Here is a 9,004-nt window from a genome sequence, read left to right as displayed (position 1 = left end):
AGCACTGAAGGGCCCGGCCAGCGTGGCTCAGTGGTGAGCATCGGCCCATGAACCAGGAGGTCACAGTTCGATTCCTGGTCAGGGCACATGCCCAGTTGCGGGCTCGATCCCCAATGGGGAGTGTGCAGGAGGCAGTCAATTGATGTTCCTCTCTTGGATGTTTCTATCTCTCTGTCCCTCCCTTACTCTCTCTAAAATCAGTGAAAGTATATATTTTAAAAAATCACTGAAGGAAGACACGTACTGGACCAGCTCCTTCCACGCCATCCTTTTCCAGAAAAGGAAATAAAATCCAGAGGCTGAGTGACTTCCGAACAGCCACACAGCAGCTGACAGCCCAGCTAGAGCTTGAACTCAGGCTCCAGTTCCTGTCCTGATTCCAGGAACACGCTGGCCTCCACCTGCTGTGCAGAGCTCACCAGGGCTGAGCCACAGCCGAGCGAGCGTGGGCTGCTCAGGGTCACACAGCCCACCGCCACAGCCACCGCCACAGCCACCGCCACCGCCACCACCACCACCACCACCACCACCACCGGTTCCCAGAACTTGTCTGGTTTCCAGTGTAGCCCGTGCAGCTGCAGAAAAGCGGTCTCTGCTGCCCTCAGCTGGCAGAACCGAGTAGTGGCGGACTGCTCCACCCACAGACAGGAACCCCCCTCCATCCTCGGGCACCCACTTCTGCAGACGTCCCTCTTTGTTTTAAGTGCCGTGGAGCATGCTGACAGGTACCGAGATGTGTTTGAACACAAACTGTCCTATTGCTCCCAGGGCCTCTCCACAACCTGAACTTGAAACATGTGAGCGGAGGAGGCTGTGGCGGGATGACTGTGGGAGACGGGATGTGGGCGTCCTCCCTCTGGTCCTGGACCCCAGTGCCACCCTCTGGTCAAGGACAGGAGGGACCATGTCAGGACACGGAGGGCAGAGGGGCCAGGAAGGGGGTTGCTGGCGGGCGGGCGGCCGGGCCGCTGGAGGACTGAGGAGACCTGGGAGTCCTGGGAGCAGCAGTGGCCGCAGGGACACCCACGCTGGGGGCTGTCCTACCTGCGGGCCCGGCTGTGCTTGTTGTGAGCGACAGCCAGACACTGTGGCCTCTCTCTGCTCACCACCAACGTGGACGAGTTGTCGTGTTACCTGTTCCCACAGCCGTTCGCACACTTACCTTATGTGGCAGCTTGTTGCGGATCAGACTCTCAAATTCCCCACTTCGACCAGATGTATCCAGTGCCTCCACGGGCCGCGCTGGGAGAGACTGCAGTCCGCCAGCTCCCGGTCAGCACGGAGCTCCCGGTCTGCACGGAGCTCCCGGTCAGCAGGACCGTGGGCAGGGCCATAGGGACGCTGACTGTGTCAGGTCTGGACTCCTGGGCACCAGGCTTGCTGGTTGGGAGTGTTGTTCTCTCAGGTGACCAGCGGGCTGCCCTCGTTGGCCCCTGTTCGTCCTCACTTCACTGAGGAGGAGGCTGCATGAGTCCGCGCGATTGAATAGCTGCTGTAACAACCCTCTCAGTCGCCAGGCACCAGAGAGGCGGGTTCCTCACGCGCGTGGATGGGCGCTCCCCTCGGGCAGGCGGCAGCTGTCTTCTGAAGGGCTGGCGCGGCCCCGGCTCCTCCTGTCCCGACTGTGTGCAGCCAGGAGACGTCAGAGAGCCCATGGAGCGCATCCTCCCGCTGCCCAAGGCCCCTCCCCCCGCTCTGGGAGCTGAGGCCTGGGTCTCTGCTGGACGCTGCTTGTTGGCAGGAACTCGGAGGGGAGCACGAGGGGGGCTGGCCACCGCTGCCCAACAGCACATGAGGCTAATTAGGCATTGAATATGTTTAACCGTTATTGTTGATAGTATTGCATCTGTCCCCTTTCTATCCCCATTGACCCCCTAGCCCCCTCCCGCCCCTGCCTCAGGCCCTCACCACCCTGTTGTCTGTGTCCATGGGCCATGCATATATGCATTCGACAGTCTGTTCGATGCTTCCATGTCTTTGGATCTACTTTGTTCATCAGTTTATTTTGTTCATTACATTCCACATATGAGTGCGATCATGTGATACTTGTCTTTCTCTGACTGACGTATTTCCCTTAGTATAATACTCTCCAGGCCCTCCGTGCTGTCCCAAAGGGTAAGAGAGCCTTCTCTTTTACTGCTGCATAGCATTCAATGGTATAAATGTACCACAGCTTCTTTATCCACTCATCTACTGATGGGCACTTGGGCTGTTTCCAGATCTTTGCTATTGTAAACTGTGCTGCTATGAACATAGGGGTGCATACATTCTTTCTGATTGGTGTTTCTGGTTTCTTAGGATATATTTCTAGAAGTGAGATCACTGGGTCAACTGGCAGTTCCATATTTAATTTTTTGAGGAAACTCCATACTGTTTTCCATAGTGGCTGCACCCGTCTGCATTCCCACCAGCAGCGCACGAGGGCTCCCTTTTCTCCACATCCTCGCCAGCACTTGTCGTTTGTTGATTTGTTGATGGTAGCTATTCTGTCCATGCATTGAATTTCTACTATGAGAGATAACAAAATAAAAGGAACTGTTGTCCGACTTATAAATTCTTAATTCTGCAAAGTCTAGGAAACAACGGGCTCCTGGGAGTGTGTGCAGGTCTGGGCGCACCAGGGTCTCAGCCACCCAGCACCCGAGAGCTGTGCTCAGAGCCACCACACGATGAAGCTGGGACCTGGGCACAAACTGAGAAGGGGAAGGACAGACTGAGAGGGAGCTTGATGGCCGACAGACACACTCCCTGTGCTGCCCTGGTCTGTCAGCAGGAGCGCGCCCACTTCCTCCCTCCCCTGAGCCTCGGGCCTCCTCTTCCTCCGCCTCCTCCGCCTCTCTCACCTGGAGGGGCAGCGGCAGGCTGGCGTCCAGCTGACTGAGGTGGGGCCTCAGTGTCCCTGTCTGTAGCGGGTCAGCGGCGGTGCCCACTGTGAGCTGCGGGGGAGGGCGTTACTCCCTGTGAAGCAGAGCCAAGCCTCCGCCCTGGCCGCTGCCCTGCCCGCCCTTAGCCCCGCGCTGGACAGTCTTCATCTCTGTCCATCAAAATGATGGTAGCCATTTTCTCTCCTTCTCTCAAAAGAGTGGTCCATGCGAGAGGAGCAGGAAGCCTGCCGGGAGGGCAGCCTGGGCCGGCCACGGGCCGGCTGAGGCCATGGCCTTGGGGAGGGGCTGTGACCACGGGCAGAGGACCGGCGAAGCCGTATGGTGGGAACATGGATCAGGCAGTTTCGGGCGAGAACACGGGAGAGATGAATTTCGGAGCCAAAAGGAGGCAGGACACACAAAGTCCCCACAAGTGCAATGAGCGGTTTGGCGGGGGCTGGGCCACGGGAGAGAGAGGTGACTGGTGACGCCTGGTTCCAGGCTGTCTGTGCCCGGACAGGGGAGTCCGAGAGGCAGCGCTGGTGGGACGGAGAGGGGAGCTCAGCCGGGGCCGGCGGGGTTGGAGGGATGGCACCGGACACCAGGTGTCACTGTCCTCCCTCTCTGAACGTCGTCAGGCAGCCAGGGAGGCACAGCCACAGGAGAGCTGAGCGGCCGCTGCCTCCTTGCTGACTCCTGTCCGGACCCCACGCCGCGGAGCTGGCTCAGAAACCCACACGCAGCCGAAGCCGGTTTGGCTCAGTGGATGGAGCGTCGGCCTGCGGACTGGAGGGTCCTGGGTTCGATTCTGGTCAAGGGCATGTACCTGGGTTGCGGGCACATCCCCAGTGGGGGATGTGCAGGAGGCGGCTGATCGATGTTTCTCTCTCATCGATGTTTCTGGCTATCTCTCACTCCCTTCCTCTCTGTAAAAAATCAATAAAATATATTAAAAAAAAAAAGAAAGAAAGAAACCCACACGCAACAGGCCGGTGTGAAGACATCGCTGGGCCGGCGACCCGGGAGCTCTGGGCTCTGGATTCCCACCACCAAAGGCCCGTGCTCTGGGCCTTTAAGGGCTCTCATCGTGGGCAGGTAAGACCTGAACCAGGGGTCACCGGCCTTCGTGCCTTCAGAGGCCTGGCATGACCAGGAGGGCGTTATGTGGAGAGGCCAGGGCTGTGCACACATTCAGAGATTAAAACAACCGCTGTGCTGGCCAAATTGAATGCACCTGCAGCCAGACAGTGTGCAACTGTCCTGTGAGCTTCTCACGCAAGGACGGAGGACGGGTGCTGAGAGCAGCCGTGCGGAGGAGCCACGGCGGCGGGCGGTGCTGGGGGGAGCCAGGCCCTGGCCAGGAAGTCTGTGTACACGGCCGATCGGTCGGTCGGTCTCCCGTTGAAAGGGCTCCGAATGCCAGAGAGCTGGCTGCGTGCTGCGCGCAGGGCCTGCGGGTCCTGCTCCGCCGTGGGAACCGCGACATCCTCTCTGACTCTGGTCCCTGACCTCAGGCACCTGTGAAGTCCCCACCTCCACAGCTCTTGCCAGATCACCTGGACTGACTTAACGTTTTCCTTAAACACACCTTCAATCAATGCACCGTTTACTTGGACATTCCCGAGGCAGTATCCATGACACAGCGAGCTGCATGTGTCGTGTTTTTCTTTTCTTTTTTTTTCATGGAGAAATGAGACTTTTAATGGCGCTCTCAAGAGCAGGTGCCCCGTGTACAGGACCACCCGTGGGGCCGGGGACACAGCCTGTTTATTTAGTCCCTCCCCCGGTTCCTCATTGGCTGAGGACTATTTGGTCACCTATTTTTTAAAATTTCTTTTTCTTTATTAAGATATTACATATGTGTCCTTATTGCCTCACTCCCCCCCACCCCCACTCATGCCCTCCCCCCGGTGTCTGTGTCCATTGGTTATGCTCATATGCATGCATACAGGTCCTTTGGTTGATCTTACCCCCCACTCCCACCCTCCCCTGCCTTCCCTCTGAGGTTTGATGGTCTGATCGATGCTTCTCTGTCTCTGGATCTGTTTTTGTTCATCAGTTTATGTTGTTCATTATATTCTACAAATGAGTGAGATCGTGTGATATTTATCTTTCTCCGACTGGCTTATTTCACTTAGCATAATGCTCTCCAGGTCCATCCATGCTGTTGCAAATGGTAAGAGTTCCTTTTACTGCAGTATAGTATTCCATTGCATAGATGTACCACCGTTTTCTAACCCACTCATCTGCTGATGGGCACTTAGGCCATTTCCAAATCTTAGCTGCGGTGAATTATGCTGCTATGAACATAGGGGTACATATATCCTAGGATATGTGTCGTGCTTTTCTAACACACTTTAAATAACTATTAACATTGATGACTATAAGGCCGCCCCCTAAAGTGTAGAGGAATGTGCCATGGAAATCACAGACTATCTCCGCTTTCCACGTCTCACATATCAACACTGTCTAGTGACTGGGGCCTCCCGGCGACACACAGAACCACTGCTTCCTGCGGCGGCTCTGCCAGAGCCGTGTCCCAGAGCAGAAGAACCAACCGGTCAAATCGCACGGACCGAGGAACTCAGAGCGTCAGGGCTCAAAGCTGCACCCTGGAACCCCTCACTCAACCACTTCTCTTGGCAAACAGAAGCGGAGGCCACGGCTTCCCGGGGCGGCAGGGGCGCCCAGCTCCCGGGCAGCTGCACTGGCAGCGCTGGGACTGGATGCCAGGCCTCCCAGGTGGGGCCTCCAGCAGCCTGGCTCTGAGGGAGTGTTTCCCGCAGGCGTGCGGGGTCCTGGGGGACAGGGCTGGGGGGCGGCTGACGCTGCTGGGCTGTCGGAGTGAACTGTGGGAGGAGGCTGTGACTAGCAGCCTGCACGGCCGGACAGGCCTGCGTCCGCGCCAGCTTGGCCCTTGCGGCCGAGTACTTTCGTCTTTGGACACGTTGGGCAGCCTCGCTGCCTGCTGCCTCTGGGGCCTCCCTGCAGCCCGAGGGTCACCCCTTCACTGCAGGATGGCTGCGAGGACCAGATGACCCCAGACGCTCGCACCTGGCTGTAGTGGGTGCTGACCCTTCTTGGCCCAGGGACACCACTCACAGTTCAGTGCAGAGCTACAGGACACTCGTCCCAGGTCGGGAAGGAGTGAGCTCAGACACAGACTTCCTGGGGAGGAGTGGGAGGCGTGAGCAGCCCGGCGGTCAGGGCCCACACCTGTCCCTTGCAGGTTACAGCTTTCTCCTACCCGAAGGAGCGGGGGGGGGGGGGGGGGGGGGGGGGGGGGGGGGGGGGGGGGGGGGGGGGGGGGGGGGGGGGGGGGGGGGGGGGGGGGGGGGGGGGGGGGGGGGGGGGGGGGGGGGGGGGGGGGGGGGGGGGGGGGGGGGGGGGGGGGGGGGGGGGGGGGGGGGGGGGGGGGGGGGGGGGGGGGGGGGGGGGGGGGGGGGGGGGGGGGGGGACAGGACGGGCGACAGCAGTGAGGTGAGGCCGGTCAGGGACCACGGCAGCCGGCGGGAGGGCCCAAGGTTGACTGGAACAAGCTTGAGTGGTTTAAAAAGGCAGAAGGCAGCTTTTAGAGGAGGAAAGTGTCGGCAGGAGCTGGGACTCGGGGGCTGGTCGCCCTGTCCGTCGCGCTGCTGTCTTAGGGTGTCCTCCCCGCATGGGAGTGGGGCGTCCTCCCGTCGGAGAGGTCCCTTGGGTTTTCACTTGGGACTCCGTGTCAGGCCAGGGGTTGCTCCGGACGGTGCCACCTGTCCTCCCAGGAGCCCGTCCCAACCCCTCCCCACTCAGGCCGCATCTCCCGGGCAGGCGGGGCCCAGGCGGTGCCCGCAGTGCGGAAGCCCAGTGGCCATGAGCACCTCCTAGCTGCTCGGCTGCAGGCTGTTGCCTTGCTAAAGTTTAGCTCCTGGAACAAAGCAAATCCCCAAAATTGAAAAACTTGTTCACCTAAATCACAGGAGCAGAATCAGTATGGTCATTTCCTCTCTCAGGTAAGGGAGCCAAGGCACTGAGAGGATTCTAAGTTCACAGCAAGTCAGAAACAGGAACAATGATGCCCCGTGTGATAAATGATTAGTCTCTGACGTCATTCAACATTCACAGACACGTGGCAGTGGGACAGGAGTGTACACATCCCGTCTCCACAACAGCCGTCGTATCACTGAGGCCCGTGGGAGAAAAAGGCCCGATCACCCGCAGACCAGCGGCTGAGTCCAGCTGCAGATGGAGGCCCCGACGAAGCTCAGAATAGAATCCTCTCCTGTTCCCAAGCACCCTCACCTCGCGTGCGTGTCTCGATGCTCAGTCCAATGGCCCTTTATGAAGCCTCCTGTGACCTTTCCATGCTCACAATCTTTAGCCTCGGGATTGGGGCCGGGTCATGCCTGGAGGGTAAGGAGAGGACGCGTGGTCAGCACACAGCAGCAGGGATATTTGTGTGGTCTCCATGTTGGAACAAAGAGACCGAGATTCCCAGAAGTTGAGTGACTCACCCAAGTTCAACAGTAAGTATGGTAAGGCCAGATCCCATAACCAAGCTGTCTGATCCCAAAGCCGCGGCTCCACTGTGGCTCCAGGCTGCCTGACGAGGCTAAATTTAATTGACATTGTCAACTCATGGTGCTTGGCGCTGATTCAATGCCAACAGGAACCCCCAGTTTGGAGAGCTGCAGAGAAGGAAATTGTGTTCAGTGCAAACAGCTCAGTTGTGACAGAGCACAATTATGAGAACAGCACGGCTGTGCAGCAGCTCAATAGTGCTCCAGCTCCGCGACGAAGCAGCAGGGCTGTGAGGCAGCCTGGGCCAGGTGGCCCTCTGGCTAGACAGCTCTGCTCTGCAGTCCAGTCTCTCCACTCTGCTCTGCCCTGGGCTGTCTGCCCTGGTCTGTCTGCCCTGCCCTGGGCTGCCCTGCCCTGGTGAGCAATCGTCAGTGTTTCAGCTCCAGCCGAGGGAAAGCAGACCTCGGGAAAGGGAGAGCACTGAGGGAGCCAGAGGAGAGCTGGCTTATGTAGAGAGAAATCTCCGCCCCCGGTCCCTGATTGGTTTGCCCTCATGCAAATGAGGACTCTAAATACTCACAGTTTGATTGGTCCAAAGGGGCCATCCTACTTGGTCCAAATGGAGCCACTCTGATTGGCTGGTCAAGATGCTGATGGCGATATAGCTGTGTAACTCCAATTAGATGGGGAAAGTCTCCATCCTATTGGTTAAAGTCCAATTCCAGGAACTCCTTTATAAGAGCTTGCTCAGATGGCAACTAGCATGTGACTTGTACTCAGCCAGCATTCACCACTTAATTGAATTAAAAACTGTATTTTACAGATGTTTACAGATGTTTACCCCCATCCAGTTTCAGAAAAGATTTGATAGCTTACATGGGGGAGGGAGCGTGGCCGGGGGAGGACATTTCCATAAGCCAGACACCCAGATCTTGGGTTATTAATTCTGTCAACTGTGATCACCTATTTGAAATGAAGTCTCCTTTGAGTAGGTCAGTGGTTCTCAACCTTCCTAATGCCGAGACCCTTTAATACAGTTCCTCATGTTGTGGTGACCCCCAATTTCATTGTTACAAATTGAATATAATTAAGCATAGTGATTAATCACAAAAACAATATGTAATTATATATGTGTTTTCCGATGGTCTTAGGCGACCCCTGTGAAAGGGTCGTTTGACCCCCAAAGGGGTTGCGACCCACAGGTTGAGAACCGCTGGAGTACGTTATCACAACCCTATTCTTGAGCAAAAGAGGCAGGTGTTATAATTTCTCAAGGATCCGCAGTAACACCTTTCACATCTTTGAAAGTGTCTGTTCAGTGTCCCCGGGTGGCGGCTGTCCCCGAAGGTGCTGACCGTCTCGCAGTGTTGACAGTGGGCGCCTTGAAGATCGCCTGGTGACAGAGACCCTGGGGCTTGTCAGGACCAGGCTGTTCCCTTTCGACCACCCTCTGAGGCGCAGTGTCAGGGTTTCCCGCGAAGCCGCCTGTTTAATCCTCACCGGCCGCCAGCGGGAGCTCAGCAGCTGTCCTCTGGGCGGCGGTGCCACCAGGCCCGGAGCTGCACCGGACAGACCGCGGGCAGCGCCAAGTTTAAAGCTGCGAGTCCGGTGGGAGCAGAGGCCCCTCCTTCCCCGGCTGCGCC

General features: G+C 57.8%; 1 long non-coding RNA gene across 1 annotated transcript; it reads right to left on the bottom strand.

Annotated features, from left to right (window-relative positions):
* Nucleotides 1-2,491: 2,491 nt before the first annotated feature.
* LOC106723767 lies at nucleotides 2,492-7,516 on the bottom strand. The gene is made up of 3 exons (XR_001359483.1): nucleotides 7,355-7,516; nucleotides 7,143-7,246; nucleotides 2,492-2,505 (listed from the first exon to the last, which is right to left on the bottom strand). It is a non-coding gene; the product is annotated as an uncharacterized LOC106723767 (long non-coding RNA).
* Between the last annotated feature and the right edge of the window lie 1,488 nt (nucleotides 7,517-9,004).

The sequence above is a fragment of the Myotis brandtii genome, unplaced genomic scaffold (genome assembly GCF_000412655.1).
Source record: "Myotis brandtii unplaced genomic scaffold, ASM41265v1 scaffold64, whole genome shotgun sequence".
Lineage (NCBI taxonomy): Eukaryota > Metazoa > Chordata > Mammalia > Chiroptera > Vespertilionidae > Myotis > Myotis brandtii.
Note: the sequence above shows the minus strand (reverse complement) of the source record. Positions and strands in the feature narration are given on the sequence as shown.